Genomic DNA, 24,895 nt, shown 5'->3' with positions numbered 1-24,895 from the left:
CGTAATGAGCTCACTTAACCAATTTAAGGTCAGTTTCATTTCTCCATTATGTGGCTCGGTTCAGGCTGTGTGGTTCAGTAGTTTGGGAAGAGCCTTATATCGAACAACTGCTTTTTTTTTCCTTTTTTTTTTTGTTTACAGTTGGAGCATGTAATATAGGGTCTTTCCTGGAGGTGTTACGTATGTTGAACTAAAATCCAAACCATGGTACAGACCCAAAATAGATTGCTGCCTGCAACAATCAATCAATCAGTTGGGCTTGATTTGCAAAGCATGTGTTTATATTAAGAAATTGCAACACAAAGTTCTTTACATTAAAAATATAATATAATATAATATAATATAATTGTTATGATGTGGTGGTTGGTGTTTTTTCCTTGGTTCAGGTTTCCTGTTTTATTTTGTAGTATTTCCTGTTTGGTTCCCTTGTTTGTTGTTTAGCTTTATTGATTTCCTGTTGATTGAGTTCACCTGGTCTTGTTTCAGTTCATTCCATTCACCTGTTTCTTGTTTGGTTCCCCAGTGTATTTATACCCCTCAGTTTCATTCCTTGGTTGCTGGATCATTTTGTTGCACTACTTTGTTGTACTTGGTTAGTCCCCTGAGTGCCTTGGTTTGAATAAACCTTCTGGAAATCTGCATTCCTGTTTCCCTGATCTCTGTGTTTGGGTCCACACCTTCACCGTCCTCACCGCCACCCCATAACAATAATATAATATAATAGACAAAAAGACTGATCTTTACTGGACCATAAACGAGTCACACATACATACACCCATGACATACAGATGCAGAAAAAATGGTCAGATTGTTGCCCCTTTAGCTCTTGCAGTGCTCTCCACTTTGGAAATACAAGGCCTGTGTTAATCTGTTTTTTTCACTGTGTTTATCCATCAATTTCTTTCTCAACAACTGTAGTTGTTTCTAGTGGTAAAGCTGGATCTTCGTTGTTTTCAAATGAACATTTCATTCTATTTGCTGCCATTTCACTCAGAAAATACACAGAGCCATTGTTTGCTTGAAGCAGTTTTTTTAAGAGGGACAGCCAAGAGCTACAAAAGGATAGGTGGTGATTCACAACATAAGGCAGAACCCACTGGTAAACACAGGGCTAGAGCAATGTCATGCTATACTCCAGACAAAATTACACCACCTTCTTCTTCACAGAGTCAATTTTAATCTCTTCAGTCCAGAAATAACTAATTTCCTCTTGTTGCCCTTTAAAATAAAACTGTTGTGTTGAAAATAAATACATAGATGACATAACTCAAGCTACTTCACGTAATACCTAACATGACTCAGCAAGTCACCCTTAAAAATGGTTCATTTCAACAGCGAACTTTTTGTGATTTTTAATTGTTAGACTTTTTATTGCTACGCAGACCTAATTTTAAGAGTTGAGTCATAGAGTGATATCTGAACAGCTTTACCTTTGTTGCCTCTGTACCACAGTAGATCAGTACCAAATCTGCCTGGAAATCTGTTTGTACAACCTTAATGAACAACTGAGACCCCAAGATACTTAATCTCCACCACTTCCACAAGTGTGACAGAGTCAAGCTTCACACTTAATTGCGGATGTAATGAAGCGTTGGCTGGACAGATTGATTTGAAGGTAGCGAGCCTTCATCCATGCAGAGATATCAGCAAGGCAAGCTGATATTCTCATTGAGACGGTTGTGATTTCTGGAGTGAAGGAGAGGAAAAGCTGAATGTCATCAGTGTAAGCCTTGCTGGCTAAGGCTAAACGTAAATACCGTAAGATTGTAATTCACGTCGGCGGTAACGACACCCGGTTGCGCCAATCGGAGGTCACTAAAATTAATGTTGCTTCGGTGTGTAACTTTGCCAAGAGCATGTCGGACTCCGTAGTTTTCTCTGGTCCCTTGCCAAATTTAATCAGCGATGACATGTTTAGCCGCATGTCATCCTTCAACCGCTGGTTGTCTAGGTGGTGTCCCGATAACAACGTGGGTTTTATAGATAATTGGAGCGCTTTTTGGGGAAAGCCTGGTCTTATTAGGAGAGATGGCATCCATCCCACGTTGGATGGAGCCGCTCTCTTATCTAGCAATATGGACTCTTTTATTAGTCAGCTAAATTGACAACTCATGGTTGGGACCAGGAGGCAGAATTGTAGTCCTACACACTTTTCTGCAGCTTCCCACCTGCCGCCGCCCACCCAAAACCCCATTCCGACCTTATACAACTTCCCAGCAGTAAGAATTAAACAACACAAAAACACTTCTGGGGTTAATCGTGAAAACCTCCTAAAAATAAAAACAATGGATCTAATAAAATCTGAAAATAAGACAAAGTGTGGCCTACTGAATATTAGATCCCTCCCAAATAAGTCTTTATTAGTCAATGACTTGATAGGTGATCACCACATTGATTTATTCTGTCTTACGGAAACCTGGTTACAGCAAGAGGATTATGTTAGTATTAATGAAGCTACGCCAGCTAACTATTTAAACTTTCACATTCCTAGAACTACAGGCAGAGGAGGAGGTGTTGCAGCTATTTTTAAGTCAGAATTTTTAATTAATCCTAAGCACAAAACTAACTATAAATCCTTTGAATTCCTGACATTAAATTTATCTCATCCAAAATGGAATTCAGAGAAACCGCTCCTTTTAGCATTAGTGTATCGCCCACCTGGACCTTACTCCGAGTTTCTGACCGAATTCTCTGATCTCTTGTCTGAGTTAGTGCTGACTACTGATAAGGTCATTGTACTAGGTGATTTTAATATTCATGTTGACGTTGAAAATGATAGTTTAAACATTTCCTTTAGCTCTATTCTAAACTCAATTGGGTTTTCACAAAATGTCAATGGAGCCACTCACTCTCATGGTCACACTCTTGATCTTGTTCTAACATATGGTATTGAGACTGATAAGCTCAAAGTATTTCCTCAAAACCCTGTCTTGTCCGATCACTTCTTATTAACCTTTGAATTCACTTTATTTGATTACTCACTGACCAAAAATAAATTCTACTATAGTAGATGTTTATCAGACAATAATATTACAAAATTTAAACAATCAATTGAATCAATTTTTTCACATCTACCATGTGTTAGCATGACCGAGAGTCCCCCTTTAAGCCTTACTCCTGCTCAGATTGATCAACATGCTGATACTATAACAGCTTCAATGCGTACAACCTTGGATAATGTTGCTCCCCTAAAGAAGAAGAAATTAGGTAAGATTATGAAGGCTCCCTGGTTTAATTCCCAGCTTCGAGCTCTAAAACAGGCATCAAGGCGTTTGGAAAACAGATGGCGTTCATCAGGACTAGAGGAGTCTCACTTAACCTGGAAAGAAAGTTTAATCGTATACAAAAAAGCCTTACGTATGGCAAGAACAGCTTATTATTCATCATTGATAGAGGAAAACAAAAACAACCCTCGGTTTCTTTTCAGCACTGTAGCTAGGCTTACTAGGAGCCGGAGCGCTGTGGAGCCATGTATTCCTTTCTCACTTAGCTGTGATGATTTCATGTATTTTTTCAGGAATAAAATTGACACTATTAGAAATCAAATTGAAAATACTCTTCCTTCTACCTATAATGTTGAGCCTGTTGTGGTCTCCGAAGCATCCTTAGAACCAGGATCTGACTTGTGTCTAAATAGTTTCTGTCCTGTCCAACCCTCTGAATTAACTAAAATAATAGCTTCATCTAAACCATCCACCTGTATCTTAGACCCTCTCCCAACGAGCCTCTTTAAGGACATTTTCCCTTTAATTAATACATCACTACTAAATCTTATCAATATGTCTTTAGTGACAGGATATGTACCACAATCATTTAAAACTGCTGTAATCAAGCCTTTACTTAAAAAGCAATATCTGGATCCAGAGGTGATAGCAAATTATAGACCTATATCTAACCTCCCGTTTATGTCCAAAATTCTGGAGAAAATAGTTTCAGCTCAGCTACATGTCCACCTGAGCAGAAATAATTTATGCGAGGAGTTTCAGTCAGGCTTTAGAGCTCATTCATAGTACTGAGACAGCATTGGTGAAAGTTACTAATGACCTTCTTATGGCCTCAGACAAAGGACTTGTGTCCATACTTATCTTGCTTGATCTTAGTGCTGCATTTGATACAGTCGATCATAACATTCTGTTACAAAGACTAGAACAGGTGATTGGAATTACAGGTACAGCGTTAAGCTGGTTTAAATCATATTTATCTGATAGACTTCAGTTTGTTCATGTAAATGACAAGTCCTCCTCCCAAACTACAGTAAGTCATGGAGTTCCTCAAGGTTCTGTACTTGGACCAATACTCTTCACACTATATATGCTCCCTTTAGGCAAAATTTTTAGACAGCATGGAATAAACTTTCATTGTTATGCAGATGATACTCAACTATACTTATCCTTTAAACCAGATGAAACAAATCAGCCCAATAGGCTACAAAATTGTCTCATAGACATAAAGACTTGGATGTCTAGAAATGTTCTCCTCTTAAACTCAGATAAGACTGAAGTAATTCTCGTTGGATCTGAAAAACTCAGAGCTAAATTTTCCGGTTTTGTAATGAACCTGGATGGCATTACTTTAGCTTCCAGTGCTACAGTGAGAAACCTTGGAGTAATATTTGACCCTGACCTGTCCTTTGGCCCACATATTAAGCAGGTTACTAAAACAGCCTTCTTTCATTTACGTAATATAGCCAAAATTAGGGACATTCTGTCTCGGAGTGATGCAGAAAAACTGGTTCACGCTTTTGTTACTTCGAGACTAGATTACTGTAACTCTCTATTACTGGGCTGTCCTAAATATGCCCTGAAAAGCCTTCAGCTGATCCAGAATTCTGCAGCCAGAGTCCTGACCAGAACCAGCATGAGAGATCATATTTCTCCAGTTTTAGCCTCTCTTCATTGGCTGCCTGTTGAATCTAGAATAGAATTTAAAATCCTTCTCCTTACATATAAAGCCCTCCACAACCAGGCACCACTATATATCAAAGACCTCATTGTTCCTTATATACCAAGTAGAGTACTTCGTTCGCAGACTGCAGGCTTACTTGTGGTTCCTAGAGTCTCAAAGAGCCGAGCAGGAGGCAGAGCCTTTGGTTATCAGGCCCCTCTCTTATGGAATAAGCTCCCAGTTAGTGTTAGGGAAGCAGACACCCTCCCCACCTTTAAGACTAGGCTGAAGACTTATCTTTTTGATAAGTCCTATAGCTAGGGATGGTTAGCATCCCTTAGTTATGCTGCTATAGGTTTAGACTGCTGAGGGACATTTCCTGATACACTGAGCTTCTTTCTTTTTCTCTTTATCTCTTTCTTTTACCCCCCCCCCCCCCCCCCCCCCCCCCCATAACAGTGTTGCATCATTAACATGTATGTCTCCTGTCTCAGCAGGTCTCCCTGGCCGGGAGTAGCAGTTCCTGTTGTCTGTTGTCTTTCTGTCCTCTTCCCCCCACACAGCAGAGGCAGATGGCTGCCTGTCCTGAGCCGGGTTCTGCCGGAGGTTTCCTTCCTGTTAAAAGGGAGTTTTTTTCCTTCCCACTGTTGCCAGTGTGCTTGCTCAGGATGGGAGATTGAGTTGGACTCAACTCAATCTGTTGGTTTCCTTATATAGGCTGTTATGAATTGGCCTTCATTATGTTTTCCCCTCTGTCTGTAAAGCGTCTTGAGATGGCATTGCCGTGATTTGACGCTATATAAATAAAGTTGAATTGAATTGAATTGTAACAGTGGTAGTCGCCAGGATAGTCTGAAGGATCTTCCTGAGAGCTAGGACTAGAACCACGAGAGGGCAGATCCAGAGATGCCAAGCTCAGAGAGTGTGGAGAGGAGAATCTGATGGTTGACTGTGTCAAAAGGAGCAGACAGAACCAGCAGAATCAGGACTGAGGATTGACCAGTGGATCTGGCAAGCTGGAGGGAATCGGTAACAGACAGGAGAGCAGTTCCAGTGGAATGGCCTTGCCTAAATCCAGACTGATATGGATCAAAAAGGTTTTCATCATGGAGGAACTGCAAGACTTGGCTGAAGACAGCACGCGCAGTCCTGGTTTGCCTATGCACAGTAGATTTTTACTGATCTTGGTTTTAGTCATTTTAAATATGACTTTACGATGAATTTATTGTTATTTTGTTTGCTAGTTGTTGCTGCCTTTTACTACTCTCAATGCTTACTTTGCACAATCTGTAATGCTTTTAAAGTTTCATGTAAAGCACTTTCAATTGTCTTGTACATGAAATGTACTATACAAATAAACTAGCATAACTTTGCCTTGGCATCGTTGATCCTTAAACTCAGTGAAATAGTTTCAGCATTTAAGTCATGAGTCAATTTCTGGTCTGATCATTATGAACACTGCACAAATGTGAACAATACAGAGACCAACTACCTCATAGATATCCTAAACAAAAGTACCCACATGTGCCTACAGGGTTGCATTTGATACATGTCCCACATTTGATGCTTAAAAGGGACTTTAAATGCAGCCCTGTGTGGCCTCTGCCAGGCTTTCACATTCATCACTAATCGTTGGAAATACAGTACAAAATATAAAATAATCCAACTTTAAGGCCGGTCCTTGAGAAGATGTTCAGTCTAAGCATATGGGATTTGATGAATGGATATTTTAAAGTTCGGTTCCAGTAAGTCATCTTGAGGCACTTTACACTGTGTGGTGGCTTAACAGTATTACAGAAAGAAACACAATTTGTCTCCTTTAAGCAGTCGCCACAGTATAAAGGAAAAATTCAATTGTAATAGGAGAAAACTTAGAGAAAGCTCAAATGTATGGAGGGTAGCCATCTGCCACAACTGGCTAGAGCAACATGAGTGATGGCCAAACTTGGCTGAAAGCATCCACTGAAATTTACAATTTCATAAGTTTTTGTTGACTAATTCTTCTGAATATTTTAATTATCTTAATTCATTGGTTTTAAAAAATACATCTCTGCATTGACAGTGCATCTTTTTGTTAGCTTAGTTCTAAAACTTTTTTTTTTTTTTTAATTTTTAATTTTTTTTTTTTATGCCGTCTCTCCAATTCTCACACCCAAACACGCAGAACACACATATTTGCTTACCACTGGCAACCTGTCACTGGGAGCAACATGGGTTCAGTGTCTCACCTAAGGACACTTCAGCATAGGGAAGGGCTGAGGATTGAATTCTCCAAATCTGTGATTAGTGGACAACCTGTTCTACCACCTGAGCCACAGCCATCTCGTGTCATGTCTCATGCCAGCACAAATGAACCAAATCCACGCTCGAAGTTCCTACATTCCTCACTGTCACTGGCACACATCTTTGCAAAAGCTGTCTCCCTGTCCTCACCTGCATCATCTTATTACAGTTAATTGAATTCGGTCTTGGAAACATTCAGGTTGCTCATGGTCCATGGTTGATAATTCATAAACTAATCCATCATTACTTTGGTTGCCTCTAAATATCCTCTTGGGTTGATTTCATTTGGACATAGATGAAATGCTCTTCGTTTCTACAGTAGAAATGTCCTTGTTCTGTCATCCGGTTATATTACCTACCAATGTTATGCTGATGGCCTGACCTTTTTCTTTCCCTCTGGCAGTACACAGAGTGAGGCATTCATTTGTGGATGCCACATTGACATGTCAGTGAGCTGCTCCTTTTTCAAGGCTTTTCCTGCCCTCTGCGAGATCTTTCCATCATCACTAACAACTCCACTGTGACCCCAGCTGCCTGTCAACAATTTCACTGTTATTCTTGGCAACCAGCTGTCATTCAATAAATATTCGCCATCACAAGTGTACCTCATAACTATATTTATTAGAGCTCCACGTCAGCCAGTTCAGAGCCTCCCAACAGACTGAGCCCACCTCTCGTGCTCTTTGTCTTCCCCACAACTCTTTCTTTAGGCTGCATTTCACAGTGTAAAAGAAGCTTCTCAAGAAGCCTATTAATGTGACCAGTATATCAGTGGATATCATGAAAGAAGTGGCAAAAAAACCATAAATTAAAAAGTATTTAAATTATAACAGTATAATAAATTTTCTCCTCCTTATTATGAGAAGTTAACATTTTTATTTCTTAGAGGTCACTTTATTAATGGCAATCTTTATTGCTTCCCAGTTTGAAAAACTGTGAGCTTCTCCTTCTGAGCAAGAAGCATACCTAACTAATCTGCAGGGAGTTGGCCGTGTGCATTTGTGCATGCCAGTATGTCAACAGATGTCTACCAAACAACCAGTGATTGATGAAAAGGGGTTCACTGAATTATCCTTACAAACCAAGCTTCAATTGACAAGAACTCTAGATAACATCTCCAGTAGGGTACAGAAGGCTTAGAAAGCATCTTCATAAACCATCAGTCCCATATCCTATATATGGTCCTTCATCCTCCTACGTTTTTTTCTTTTTTTTGGATCATGTTTCATTTAGTGTTTGCTATCACGTTGACTTTAACGTTACCCCTTTTCTCTCATCGCCTAAGGGCAAAAGGTAGAAAGTGTATTCTATCTGACCAAACCCCAATGCTGCAAAAGGCTTTCAGCTCCACCAATTGAACCCACATGCAGAGGAGCTGTCAAGCTAAGCTGTTGAGCCATGTAAAGGACCAGTGAGGGGGAAGGAAATGCAGACGCCATTACTGTCTGTTTACGCTGGCAGAAGAGGGAAATGGGGAGACAAAAAAAAAAACCAAAAAACGGGTTCATTGGGCAGAGCAGAAAGGAAATTGTGCTGTGATGCAAACAAAGAAAGCCTAAGCTCAGAAAGCTATTATCTAAATCTAATCAAACGCATTAATTTCACTGTGCACTGGCTTGGTCATTTTAATGGCAATATTAAAAGCTAACAGTTTTTTTAAAAATGTGCATAGTACAAGTGTCCGTACCTGCACCAGCAGAGATTCTCTTTTGTCTTAACGTGAAGTATGAAACTGTACAGGCTAATTCCTTGTTACAAAGCATTGTATGGTCTTTTACTTTCAAGAAGGGTAATTTCTTCTCATTTGTCTGGATCAACAGAACCCTGATTAAATCATGACCATTTCTTTGTGAGAAGCAGACTTGCAGGCGAAACTGATTACATATAATGGCAGTTGGAGCCTAGCAGTATTGTGCTGAGTGTGTGTGTGACTGTGTGTCACTGGCAAAGAAAGGGAGAGAAAAAAAGTGGAACTCGTCTGAAAGACAATGTTTTAATTATGGTTAACAAGATATATTTTTTAATTTACGTTGCAACAATGGTTAACATTGGTGTTTATATCATGCATTTATTCTATTGTTTTTGTTTTCTGTCTGCTTCACTGAAATTGTTTTGAAGTGATGTGATGACTACTGTCAAACGGAGAAATTGGAGATTAATGTGTTTTGTGAAATGATTTTATGCCAGCACGTTTCAGCTTTAGAGATAAAACTTTGTGAATTACAGAGATAATAATCAAACCTACACATTCAATATGAGTAGGAAGCGCAAATCATTGGTGAAATCACTAAATATTTTGTTTGTTAGCTTTTATTTTGTGTGTCCATGTACCAGTAGTTACAACCCCAATTCAACAGAAGTTTGGACATTTTGTAAAATGTAAATAAAGACTGAATACATTGATTTGCAAATACTTTTTTAAACCATATTTAATTTATATATATATATATATATATATATATATATATATATATATATATATATATATATGTATATGTATATGTATATATATATGTATATGTATATGTATATATATATGTATATGTATATGTATATATATATGTATATGTATATGTATATATATATGTATATGTATATATATGTATATATATATGTATATGTATATATATATATATATATATGTATATGTGTATATATATATATATATATATATATATGTATATGTGTGTATATATATATATATATATATATATATGTATATGTGTATATATATATATATATATATATGTATATACATGTATATATATATATATATATATATATATATATATATATATATATATATATATAGTTTATATTTTTGAAGGTGTTTTTTTTTCCCCCAAATAAATTCATTTTTTAATTTTACACCTGGAGCACTTTCCAAACAAACAGGGACAGGGACGTTTTTACCACCGTATTAGATGACCTTTACTTTTAACACCCAGTAAGCATTTGGGAATTGACCATAATTGCTGAAGCTTTGTAGGTGCAGTTCTTTCCTATTCTTGTTCGATGTACAACTTCAGCTGCTCAACGGTCAACCATTCTGTTGACTGTCTTGTGTTCTCGCCATCCCCAGCTGGTCAAGGCAGACAGCTGCCCCCACTGAGCCTGGTTCTTTTGGAGGTGGCTTGTTTTGTTAAAAAGTAGAGCTCCTTTTTATTTATTTACTTCTTTTTTTTTTTTAAATAAAAATAATAAAACTTAATATTTAATATTATTAAATATTGGTTTAATATTTAGGGCAATATCTGCCACCATGTTCATGTTCATGATGAGGGAATGAACTGAAGAGAACAATCTATGCATGCTGTTGGTTTTCCTTCCAGAAGCAGTATTTTTATAAATGGGCTATGATTATTATTAATTGGATAGGTGTGTATTCAGTTGGATTATAATTGTAGTTAAATGGACTGGGTTGCATTCAATTGAAATGTGTCTGTAAATTTCATTTAAATTACTTTTTGCCAAATTAGTGCTATACAAATAAATCTAACTAAATTGTTTAATAATGTATAACCTACATAACATACCCTTCACCTCACCCTCAGCCCTGCAAATAAATGGCAACATAAAAGGTGCTTGAACATTCAAAGGTTTAGTAATTTACTAAGTGACCCAGGCTGATCCCCACTTTTAAGATTTCTCTGACATTATGGTAAGGCTTTGTGTAAAATCCTTTGTTTGAAGACACATAAAAAGATTTTTATCAGCAAGAATTATTGTTGCAGGGTTCCACAAGTTTTAGTTTGGGAATTTAAATTTGTCGTATGGCCTAAGGGCATTTAGAAAAACAAAGCCTGTTAAGAGACTGTGTCCAGACGGCCTCCCGACTTTGCAGGAAAACAGATGGTTTTTAATAATGCCCGACTCTCAGCTTCATGCCCCCCAGCTGGCCACTCAAGCAAACACACACACATATTCATGTGTGTGTATATGTATGTATATATATATATATATATATATATATATATATATATATATATATATATATATATATATACATTAAACCATATAAAAGACATGGTTTTCTTCAGAATAATTTTTAAAAGATGTGGCGCTGAAGCTCTCTCCAGTGTCATTAAGCTGTCGTCAGACAAGAGGCAGGGAACACCCTGGACACGTTTTCATTCCGTTATTGATAACACAATGATAGACAACTGTGCACATTCACACTTAAACCTGATACCCAAAGAAATAAATAAAAAGAAAGCTTAACATTTGTGGGTCCAAAGAGTATAGAATAACAAATCAATAAATATCAAGCTGGTGCCGTCTTTGTACTGCTCCCAAGTCCAGATAAAATCGAAAGGTTGTGTTAGGAATGGCATCTGGTGTAACACCTATTTCAAATCAATGTGCAAGTTCAATGTTTTTGAGAGGGAGATTGAGGCAGGAAACCCCTGAAGGGAAAATCTGAAAAGAAAGGAAGACAACTGCATAGGCAAGTACTTCATGTCTAAGTAAAGCTGTACTGGTTGTCCAAAGTATTTCTAACAACTTCAATTTCAAATGATTAACTTGGCTCTTCGTTCTGTTCAAAAGCAAGGCACAAACTACGGCGCCAAATTTCACATTTGTTTTTTCATTAAAATTAATTGTATTTTTCTTACATTCTGATACAAAAAAAAAGCAGAGTCTGTTATGGAAATGCATTTAGAGCCACTTTTAGCCATGTTAATGTGTTGTAATGGGACCAGACTTGAAGATCAAGAACTTGGCTAAACAGACCCAAAGTTTGCCCAACTCATGGGCAAACACAGGTGAGGCCACCATTGGAATTGTGGACAAACCCATCAGGGACCTTGATCCTAAGCCCAAATTGAACCCTTATGGGCCCCGCATTGACATGCTGGCTTAAAAGCTCCATTTCTAAGTTAAAGTAAAATATTAGCAATACAATTCTCAGATACATAGATGGATCACATCAATTACTAATTTGTGGCCAACATATTTTAGTACAGCAACAATGTTTATAATAGTATTAGGGGCAGGATCAGTTTAAAGACCATTGTTACAACATACAGTTCAACACAACTGTGTTTTTATTCATTCTAAAAAGAAAATGTATTATGTAATTTGCTTTATTCTGTATTGAATAACAAAGTATGTAGTACACTGCAAAAACTCAGCCTTAAAAAACAAGAGAAAAATATACAAAATTTAGGTAAATGTTACTTAAAATAAGATAAATTATCTGCCTACAGAACAGGAAAATTTAGCTTGTCAAGACTTCCCAAAAAAAAAAGTAAAAATACTCTTAAAACAAGAGGAATTCTCTGGCATAAAAACTAAGAATTATCTTACCTTTAAAAAAATAAGCATATGTGTACTCAATTTCAGATTTTTAATCTTACTTAGATTTCAGTTTTTGCAGTGTAGTAATAATAATAATGTAGACTGATTTCAGAATCAACAGTCCATAATATTTTGGACAATTAGCCTATATGAAAACCTTTTTTTGCATTAGGGATAAGGACAGAAAACTGCATTGAATGTGTGTAATTTATGAGCACAGAAGCAGCGTTGCATCAAAAGACATGTAATTCTATAGCTGAAATCATTGCATGTAAACTGTCTTTTGACATGTTCTGTCACTAAAGCTCTCAGGGCATAATTTACCTATTTGCATCATGTGTTAAGCAGTTGCCTTCTTTTCTATTTGTCTTCTGCATTAAACATTGTGAAAACAATCCATGGGCAACTATGAATAGATGCTTATAGTTTTTCTTGCATTGGAAATTAAATATCCCCAACATCAAGCCTGTTAGCAAAAAAAAAAAGTGCTTGAAAAACAGCCTGTGCAGATGTGCTTTGGGTCACTGTCAATAGCTATAGCTGCCGGATCTCAATTCATGGCAGAAGCCAGGCCATTATCAAACTGTCATGCTCCCATACAGACCACCTGACACAGTGGAACATGTCCAGATTTACAAATGTAGCTCTGTTTGGTCTTTTTATTCAGCCACATGCAGCTTTGTGACACAAAACTGCTTCAGTATTTATCAAAAAATATGTAAAAAAAAATTTATTTTTTTTAAATTTAAAAAAAGAAGTCAGGGATTTAATAATATCAATGATTGCTTTTATGAGTCCTGTTTTAAAAAGATGAAATCTACCAACATAGCCTTTCAATTCCCCAAATGAAAAGAAAAGGGTAAGTCTGCAAATTGTAAAGAGAAACATTTATTTCTTGTCTATTTACTGCTAGAATTATACAGATTTTTTTTTTTTTTTTTTACTGGTGAAGAATTTAAACACAGTTTTAGCCTTGGGATGGCAAGTGAATACAAATCACGTCAAATGTAACCAGCAGTACTCTGGACACCAAGGACAATATCAAGTAGTCAAAGCCTCACAAGCATTAAGAGCTGAAGGTTAAATTGCTTTGAAAATTAAAACCCTAGTTTGTTGTTTCCAAACTTAGATGCTCATTTGCACACAGAAGCTTGTTTCTGCTTGTCTACTTAGGTTGCCAAATGATGTCCCAGGCGATAGAGGGCTCCCATGTGCTGCTCCTGAAATGCACAAATCCATCAACGGGGCTGCTGAAGAAGGACATTTTAAAATGTTCTTGAAGTGACTCCTCTCCCAATGTAAAATGCTTGGACTAATGCTTTAAATAATTATTATGGCTCACTGGCATTCAGCATCAAGATGATGTGATGCCCGTTCAGCCTACATTGAGAAGTTTGCTGAAAAATTAAAACAGGAAAAAAAAGAATTAAATTTATCATTTTGAAAAAAAAAAAAGGTTCTAGACTTTCCAACCTAAAGGGAGGATGTGTAGAGAAATTATTCATTTTACCTTGTTTAGCTGTGAAATATCTCACAATATGTCTAAGATCAGTCCTGACACTAGGACACAGTAGCAGGTCGGGCAATTGATTGCTGGGGGTGGGACCCATTTATTAAGTGAAGTTTGAATTTATAAGAGGCCAAATATAGATGAATAATTTAATACATGACCCAGTTCAAAGCAGAGTATGTATGGAATACTGTTACTGTATTTTTACTCTAATTTCTTATTAGAAATTCGGAAGCTTTAGTCGAGACTCAGCCGATATTCGCTGTGATCAACAGAACAAAAATTAGCATTCGTAAATATCAACTCAGTCTCATAACGTCTGCCAAGAATCAAAGTTTATGATTAAATGACAAACTGTCTGAGGCCGAGACCAACAATATTATGAGATAAGCACCATGGATCATATTTCACACAGAAAACACAGATGCTCAGTGCAGATGTTTTTATTATATCACAAACTTCTATAATCAAAGAGGAACTGTGGAGGAACTAACCTATACAGGTACTCTACTGAGTCCTTTTAAACAAAGGCTATGCAAGCGCCACCAAATTGACCCAGTTTGATATTGTGCAGCTTGAATTCTTCTCTGAAAAACATCAAGGAAACATCTGCAGCAGAAATAAAACCTAAGCTACTTGAAACAGTGACAGCAACAATTTAATCATGACTTCATCTACTGAACAGAGAAGAGGCAGACTGAGTTCAAGCTGCAGACAATAGCCTCATTCCCATTACCTTTTTTTCCCAATTAAAGTAAAACTTGTAAATTTTGAAAAAAAAAAACAATTGAAATTTACAAGTGTTTTTTTATTGAACGGTGTTCAGCGAATAAGCCGCAGTTCTCATTGCCCGCCTGACAAGATTTTACAAGAACTGCAAAGTCACAAGTTTAGCAAGCATAATTGTGACATGACTGCATTGCTGTCCATGTGGACAAACTGTCTTTCTGGTATTACTTTGATTACATTCCTTGTTAAAGTGTTTTACATAGAAATTGGCAACGCCTGCTCCTTCTAAAACTGACCCATCATGATAACTTCAGTCTTTGGAAACTAATCACTCCCAAAATTTATCTAACTAAACAATTACTGTCCAGTTTCTTCTGTTTCACTGTTTTGTGTACAAAATGTATAAAACATTTACAGTGTCTGCATGAGTAGAACAAAACATGGGAAATCTCCTGAAGTCCCTCCCAATGCTGTCATTATGAAGTGTGGCACAATCGCTTAATATCATGAACGTATATTTTACCAGTGACATCTGTAACCTTTGAACACCAACTCAGGTCCATTATCCATCATGTCATTCAGTATTTAATAACTGCTTTTAAAATCTAGTAATTGGAAACTGATCTTTCCCTCTACACAGCAACAGAGCTGAAGGGAAAGACGTTTCTACTTGGCTATTCATCATTTCCTTGTCAGTTAACATTAATTATCCGTTTGATAACAGATTAGTGTCACGTCTTGGCTTTAAACACTTTAGCTAGTTGTTTACTGTTATTCTATATGCATTCAGGAATAGGTTAAGCTTCATTTGAAATTTTATGACATCATAAGTGACTTTATACGGATCTTTACTTGTTAATTTAGCTTCTGTGGATGTGCGGCATCTGCAAAGCAAAGCAGCTTTATTGTCTTTCACTCTTTAGGAATTTATGTAAGGTCATGTTTGTTTTCCAGTTTTTTCCTCCTTTACTTGCATATTTCACCATGAGACTAATGAACTGAACCTAATTGAATTCAACATTTCTCCAGTCTGCCTAATGCACCGTTTCCTCATTCTGAGACAAATGCAGTTTATATTCCTAGTTTTCACCACAAAATAAAATATTGTGTGATAATGTGAATCTTTACAATAAAACTATGACATTATAAAAGTGATAAGATCCCCTTTTTTTAATTTAGGTGACAGCTCTACACTCCCATAGGAATCTGTACGTTAGTCTTAAAAAAAAAAAAAAAACACTCTTCAAGTCACTTGCGTGTTTGGCATGCTACATGTTATGTAGATTTTTTTGTCATTGTACCATATATGTTACTAGAGTTCATGAACATTTTCTTAACTACTTAGTCCAGCAAAGGGTTGCAGGGAAGCTGGAGCCTATCCAAGCAATCAATGAGCAATGAGCTGCCGGTCCATCTCAGACAAAGTCAAATCCCATGATTTCTGATAAAAACAATAGGAACCAATTCCAGGTACTAGTTGCTCTTTTTTATTCATTTAGTTTACAAACTGCAGAGGTCTCAGAGTACAGAGGACATGTGGAAGTGCTGTCTGCCAACAGGCAAGGCAAGTTGACCTAAGGGTCAAAGGGGGGTCCCCAAGAGCTGACCAACTTTTATTCACCACAGATCAGTGACACTGAAAGATCCAGCTCCCTTTGACGAGCCAAAAATCCCATCTTTATATGTTACATTCACTTCCATATTCATTGTTTTTATTAAAGTACTATGTAACCTTATCACTGTAAAACTGTTGAGATTTATTATGTACCTTCCTGGAGCTGATGTTGCCCAACAACATCGCAAGGCTGAGAGACCATATTCCGCAGCTTTATTCCATAATGCAGCATCACCTTACAGCATAATGGCAATTATGAGTTTGAGTTCTACATTTTGTGACAATGAACCAAGTGTACTGAGCGCTTCTGAGACTGCACATCTCAGGGTTAGTGATCTCAAGCCTTTGGCCTATTAGGCTTTGCCACATAGTTTTGACTTGATTAGACATCAGTGACATTTTAACAAAGCATGAACTTTGAAAAGAGATGTTTGTTCCTTAGTGGGTTTTTTAATCTTACTTTAGTCTGAAAAACTTTTCAGCTCTGCGTCTATCTGACATTTGACATGACCTATCGCATCTTTCTTGGCTGCATCTGCGGCAATGTTTGTTGTCAGACTGTCATTTACAGAAGAGGACAGTCGAAAGATGAAAAGAGGGGAGAAAACAGCCACTCTCAGCTCCCACCCCTGAATTCTCAAAACTCCACTTGACGACACTGTGGAAGCAGTTGTGCTTGGGTGGTAACAATTATTTATGTGTCTTTGTACATTTTTTTTCCCCAACTGGAGATGACTGACAACACTCACCACCCACTCAGCAATGTTTCGGCAAATAATGATGTGACTGATGTGTTAGGATGAAAGGAGAATGTTGTGCAGCACCATGTTGTCAATCATGTTCAAATAAGCCAACCCCAGAGTCAGCCGCTTCTTTCCATCTAAATGACAGTCTGATTAAACACATTAGTTTGATGATATGCTCCCCAATTAACATATATATACTTTGTTATGAATATTTTTTAAAAGACAGATTATAGGTATAACTTTACAACCGCGGGCGCTGGTTGTAAGTACGGTCTAGTTTAGCTTGCTGGATGTGTACCAATCAGCACGATGAGGTCAACAACTGTGTGGATGTTTTCTCAAAGCTTCACATATAACTTTATTTATGTCACATGTATCCCAGTGGTCTTTTATATTCACAGACATGCAAAATATAACATCAGTGGAGGAAGTTTGATTATTTAAGACTGTGGTCTTTTGGTTGTATCAAAGAATATGGAAATTCTAAGATTACCATTTAAGTGAAATAAGGATAAATGTGCTCAAGAATAATTCATGATTCTGAAGCGTGTGTAAGGTCAGTGTCCCTGCAAAATGAGAAGGAAATCTGTTTTAGTTTGCACGAAAGCTGAACGTGAAACTAGTTCACGAAGATTTCTTAAAGCTAAACTATTGAACTTCGGTACATTTTCTCAGTAATGTGCCCCCATTACATAATTCAGCATCCATCTTGTTTCCTATTTCTACTCTGAGCTCTCTGCAGCCTGTAGAAGTTAGTCCAGTATCTCTCGTAGTTTGTCCAAAATCTCCTACAATATTGAATTTCCCTTTGTGGATTAATAAAGTAATTTTCGTTCGTTCGTGCATTCATGCATTTATTCATTCATGCATTCATCTTCTGCACTATCCCATCTCCTGTTTTTTTCACATCCTCTGTTATTGTCCTCAGTTGCTGGCATTTGGTGCTGTAAAGTATGATATTGTTGTAAAGTGATAAAGCATAGAAAAAGTTGTGAAGTGTTATTTCTCAGCCTGAGGATTGCGGTGGCTTCCAGATTGTAACTAATGATTGTCTCTGTGTAAATGAGAATTTTTAAGGCAAGAAAGTTACATAGTGCTACTTTTGAACTTGTTTTGAAGCAAATAGAGGTGTAATATTCACGTGGAGTAGCCACACCAATGACTATTTCAATGAACAACACTGATTATCTCATTACAATAAAAAATCATACAAGGAAGCCTTAAATGTTTGGACTTATGTTGATGTATTTTGACACAGAATCCTTTGTAGGTTTCACAGCAGTTAATCCAAACTTTCATTTGGGACGTTACATTGGTCCTCTCCCAAAGCAGGAAATGACATGCTGCTGGGATGGCTCTGGAAGCACAATAAAGAAGATTGACAGACCTACCATGATGAGTCATGGTAGGTCTGATCTGAAACCCTCAGAGAACTTTAACCCTTTATATAGCATTAAATTAAATACCTTGAAATTAGATATTTTAACCTAAAATTGTCCTTCCGGAATGTACCAAGACTTCCATTCTGTTGTAACAAATTAAAAAAAAAAAAAGTTTCATTCTGAATATAACAGAAAACAAAGTGATCAAAAATAATCACTTGCCCCGTAAAGGGTTAATGGTCCTGTCCAATCATCCATAGGACACCCGTAGCTAGAGGTGTGGTATGCATGTGCGATATCAGTTTGTCAACTCAAAAGGGACTTGTGCAATATTACATAGATTGTTTTAATGACATAGGAGATTATTATAAATTTTGCATAAGATCAGTTTTTGATTAATTACTGTTTGAAATATGTGTTTTCCTCCAGCTCATACTCAGAATTACAAACATGTAGAACAGGAAACAGAGCGAAAGCACTGTTTAAGCTGGCATGTTGAAGAAAGACAAAGGAAACAGCGTTGCAAAACAAATTTAAAAAAGAGGTAAATTTATCTTAATGGATAGGTGCTAAATGATAGCACATGACTAACCATGCCATGGTAAAGATTTATGTACAAAAATCAAGAAATGTTTGACAGGTGGGTTGGCTAAAATAGACTGAGAGTAAATGAAAGGATGCCAGAAGAAGACTGGCAGAGGAGGAATGATATGAACGTCGATCTAGGGGTTGTGGTGAATACAGAGCTGATGAGGGCAACAGACTGACAGAGATGCAAATATACAAAAAAAAAAAAAAAAAAAAAAAAAAAAATGAGGAGTACACAACCTGCGAAACAGAAAGAAGAGGGAAAAACAGGTTTTTTAAACCCATCTGTTGTATGCCAGCCTTTCATTTCTAACCAGTCAACCAGCACCACAGGAGGCTTATTGGGGGAGTGTAACACTGAGGAATTTACCAAGCTGTAAAACCACCACTGAACACACACACACACACACACACACACACACACACACACAAACACACAGAGTGAAATTTAATAAGTCTGTAATAGCATGATTTTTCTTTTCAGGATGTACCAACGTTATAATTAAAGCACATTTTATAATTCTCAATGCCTTAGAAAAACATGTTCAAAAGAATCTTTCATGCTAAATGGAAACATTTACAACATATTTTAAAACTGTTATTTCATGAATATGTTGAAGTGGAACTATTATATAATTGCAATGAATTACTGCATGCAATAGCCATTTAAATACCTTCATAATACACAGGCTGACATAAAAATTAACATTTGTAATAAGCAGCCTCAGGTTCCTTTCAAACCTCATAAAGAAGAAGGCCGATTTTATTTTCCTTTTTCTAAAATCATGGTCTCAAGTATCTTGACATCTTATACGAATGCACTTAAACTGTGTGGTCTGTAGCCATGTGAACAGAGAGACAGTCTGTTAACCAGATCCTCCAGGTTCAAGGATTCGTGCCGACTGAAAGACCTTTTGCACATGACTGGTCAGAATGGGTCACAATTTTCCTGATGCTCACACCCACAAGCGCCTGTCTGTTTGTGTAAGTTGCCACATTTATATGTTGAAAGCACCAGAAAGTGCTGCAATAATGGCCAAAGTGGAAGCCATCCTTTTATATTTGCATTCCACTCGCTAAAATAAATATCCATATGAGATCCACAATGATTTTAAATAAGTGCCCTTGCAACTAATGGTGGCAAACCATTTGTCCAGAAGGCCGCTTCAACTCATTCATATGTTAGACTGTAATGTGAAGGACTCTGCTATGTCCCTTAAGGGGCTGAAAGACCCATCAGTCATGCTCCCAATTTTAACTGGAGAGTACCCCAGGAAAATTGGGTGAGTGATTCCAAAAGTCTGGTAGGGGCTTTGATTTACAGCATGTGGTATAAACAAGGAAAAGTTGTAGTCTGGCTAACTGGATGTTCTTTTCTTTCAGCAAGAGAGAAGTGGTGATTAAATGTTGCCCCTTCCTGATCCATTAAGTCAAAATGCAAACTCAGTCATGCTTGGCCACATGTGCATTGCAGCAGCATTTCAAAGAGAAAATTGTGACACCAAGCTAAAGCAGCAAATGAGGGAATTAAAGTGGTCTTATGTAGGATACAGTATATGCCGTATATTGTTATAGTAAGAAGACAAAGATAAAAGTGCTGAATTTGCACTGCTGTGCATTTGATAAGGGGAGGTATGTCACGTCGTTTCAAAAACAAGACCTTCTTCCTGTTAAGAACATTTTTAACCTTTTAAGGCTCGACTCAAGAAAACTAATGGTAATACAAGTCCTGTTTTTTTCATATGAGGTTTTAGTTTGGCCCTTTAACAAAATGTAACAAACAATTAGAATTTTTTGGGGCATTTACCTTTTTATTACTATACAATATGTCAAAACTATTATAGTGTAATTTTCTGCTTCTTTGTATCTATTAGGGGACTGAAGACAAATACTAGATTGTGTTCAAGAGGATTTTGAACAGTTCATACCACAGAATGATGCAAAAGGCCTCAAACTGTGTGTATCAAATATGATAAATTGGCTTTATAGAGTTAAGGTCCCTTTTGCCCCACCCACCACTGGGAATATAAAGTAAAGAAGGTTTTTTCAGATTAAAAATCATGCTGTGCTGATACATGCTTATAGAAGCTATGAACATTTTTGTAAGGCTGAAGTCCCATGTGGCTCATCAACACCTCATCAGCTGTGTGTTCCCTTGTAAATTAGATCTATTAAAGCATTACTGGAACCCCCCACCACCACCACCTTCCCCCATTTTGAGATCGAACTTCCAACAGGCCTCTGTTGTAGTCTTTACTAAGTGCACCAAAGGAATGGTTGTTATGAAATATAATCTTGTATGTCATCAGCATTTACAGATCTCTTATATCGGAATGATTTCTCACAGCAGCTGATTGACTCCTGACAAATACAGAAAAATAGTTAAGCACAGACTGTGATGTCTGTGCCTAAAAGAGACACACAAAATAAAGGTAAAGTCACAAAAAAAAGAAGAAAAAAGCAGATGGCATTCCACATGGCTCAAATATACGTTGAAAACGTAGCAGAGATGCTTGCTTAATAAAGGGTTTGCTGTCTGGAGTTGAGTGATGTGATGAGGCAAAACCCTTAGACATGTAAACAGACATAGTAGCTTATTCAAACGGGGAGATTTTAGTTGATTCAAGTTTAAAACTTTTAGAAAAGTAAAAAAAAAAACCACAAAGACCTGCAAATTGACTTTTTAAACTTTACACAAATGGTTGACATAACACTTGTTAGACTCAACCATTCATATAAAGGAGGTCTAAAAGACAAAAAAAAAACCTGACCATCTGCGAGGGGTGAGGCAAAGAAAGGTGTCCTCTAAAGTACTCTGTTCTTCAGCTGTAAGCGAGGAGACAGGGTTATAGGGTAATGTGAGGTAGCTGAACCTTGGTGACCTGACCAAATGGCTTGAATGCTGGCTTGTAGAGGCCACAGACCCTCTTTTTTCCACCTTAACCAGGTGGTCTCTGAAATTTACAACTATTTTGAGAGGAATCTGAGACTAAAATATCCTAAATAAGCAATGAACAAAAACAAATTAACAACAAAGATAACCATGTGGTGCATACATAAAAAGGAGGGGTTGCAGGTGCAGGTCAATATAACCAAATCCCTTCATATATTAAACGAGAATATTACCAATTGAGTTAAATAGAAATAACTATTCATGCCTAAAGGGAAATTATATTGCTTGCTCAAAAAATTATGGAGGAAAAGTAAACAAACAAATAAATCATAAAATGAAATAAAAATCAAAACAGTTGTCAGATTGTTGGAAAGTGGCATTGTGGGGATTTTAAGACATCACTATGCATGTATGATGTCATTTAGCTGTAGTTTGGCAACAACTGAGCAGATGATGTCTCATTCACTGTCAGCAGGAAGCGCAGGTGTACTCTCCAGGTCGACAAGATGAAAAGAAACTCATGGAGGTCAATACTGATCTTTTAACACGTCTCTGAAAAGGTTTTAGATGATAAAAGCAAACAGCCACTGCAAGTGTCCACAGGTTGTTCCTTCCCCCATGTCCTTGTCAAACATTTGATACAGCATCCCCCCTGTCCTCGACAGCACTTGTCTATTTTATCTGCCAGGGATCCCACATTATCAGTGACAATCGAAGAAAGAAATGGTTCAGGCTTCCTCTCTCCTTATTATTTTGCCCTGTATCTGGAACATCGGATTTTTACATTGACTGAATTTGGGGTCTCAATCCAGATAATACTTGGTCTGCGCTTAGTTGGTTGCTTCCATATGCAAACACTTTGTTGTTTGCATGCATTTTTTTTAAATGATCCTTATATAAAGAAAACCATATAATAGGACTTTTAAACAATAATGGTAAAAAAAAAACAAAAAAAAAACATCATGTTCAAGGCATTAAAAGCTCCAGCTTGTGCATGTGGAATAACATAGACTTACATGTTGTGGCCCAGTGGTCAGTTATTACCATTATGATTTTCATGATATGTAAAGTCATGTTTACTGTTAGTGATACAAGCATTTAGACATGAGTTGACTAGTTCATAATAAATTTAAATATTTTAGTATTTTGTAATCTGTATTTATATGGAAATTTTGAGTTGTTGGGCCTATTAATGTCATAGAGTAACACAAATAATATGGTTTTCAATATTCTGCATTAGGCTATATATAAGACACAAGTTGCAAACATTAAGAAGCAGTAATCTGGAATGTTTCTGGAGCTGTTGGCGCCCCGTAAACATCCCGCTACCTTGTTTATTTTGAATTATTGCTGAATTTATATTCACTGAATTTAGACAATACAAACCATTGTTTACTGTAAATGTATGCAATGTCAGTCCTTGACACCGATGACAATGATTCCATGATGCAACCCTGTCAGCTTTGTACATATAATATGTCCTTTAAACAAATGAAAACAAAATATATAATTTACAAAAATAAAAATGCAATGATGGCTGGATGTTTGAAATGACACACTCTTTGACTACAGCATTACATGTGAAGCAACCAACAGCACAAATCTGTCACTAAAAAAAGGAAGAGACGCATCTCTGCCATTTATCTTTTCTAAAGATGACCTATCTTCTCTTAAAAGATGGAAGCCTTAAATAAAAGACTATAATGTAGTGGAAAACGATACATGAAGTGAAAGCACAGGGCCACGGTGATAATAGGCTGCATTAGCTACATCTGTGGGGGATAGGCCTGCGGTGAGGCTACTTGCTCAGTGAAGTGTAATCTTCAGTGGCCCGGGCCTTGTGAGAGCCAGCATAGTGAATGGTTTGGGAGGGGCCAGTCAAGCCTCACAAAGAGCGACGAGTTTCACTATGGCAGGTGGGGAGATACAAATAACACACACACAGCATAAACACAGGGGGAGAGCATCAGACCGTGTACAAGCCCAGCTTGAAAGGTAGATCAGCGGTGATATAGAAAGAAAACTAGCTGTTAGAAAGCAGACTTTGAGGAAACTGGCTGGAGGGCGTAAAGGGATGAGAGAGAGAAGATAGAAACTAGGCAGTGATGGTAAAGAGAACCGAGCCATGGATGTTGAGCTGCACGGGGAGGAAAAGGATGGACAGAGTAATGCAAATGATAAGTATGGTGCGATGAATGAAAGTTGAAAAGGATTAAAAAAAAGATTGCATCTTAAAGAGGGAATAAATAAGGAATAGATTGTAAAAGGATGCTGCATCATAAGCTCATGTAGTGTTGCCAAGCAGAGAAGTACCAAATAAAGAAAACAGCTTCTAGTTGCTTTATTTAATTTGTCTTATTGACAAAAAAAAATTAGTAATTAAAATGTGTCACCTCTACAACATTCATACAATCAAATCATATCGCACACATCAAGCTGTCACACCCCTGATGTTACCTACTGGAGCTGATAATAGACACAATTTAATCAACTTGACCAGCTGACAAACTCATTGCAACTTGGTTGTTTTTTTTTTTAAGTTGGAGGCACAAATTCATCCCTCTTTCCCTTGGTTCCACATCCCTCTAACTTTATGGCCCTGCAGGTGCCTGACCTTTAAGAAGGTGTCTGGTAAAAGGAAACGGGGAGGGAGAGGGAGGCTCAGGAGATGTGCGTACCCCCCAGGGAGATGGACAGACTGGTTAGACATGGGAAGTAGTGGCACTTGAAAGCAAATGGGAATTGGGATGGAAATAGAGGTACATCAACAACTATTGCCTGCAGGGTAAAAAAAAAAAAAAGAAGTTGTTTGGTGTGTACCACTGATGTGGAAATGTGTGGATGGCATAGCATGGCGGGTGGGCAATAGTTGTATTTAGGGTAAAAAACACAAAATGGATAGAGATTTGACTTTACTCTATGTATATTAAACACTTGTGTGTTTTGGGTAAAATACAAAAATAT

The sequence above is a fragment of the Telmatherina bonti genome (genome assembly GCF_933228915.1).
Source record: "Telmatherina bonti genome assembly, chromosome: 1".
NCBI lineage: Eukaryota > Metazoa > Chordata > Actinopteri > Atheriniformes > Telmatherinidae > Telmatherina > Telmatherina bonti.
The sequence above is the reverse complement of the archived record's forward strand: the minus strand, read 5'-3'. Positions refer to the sequence as shown.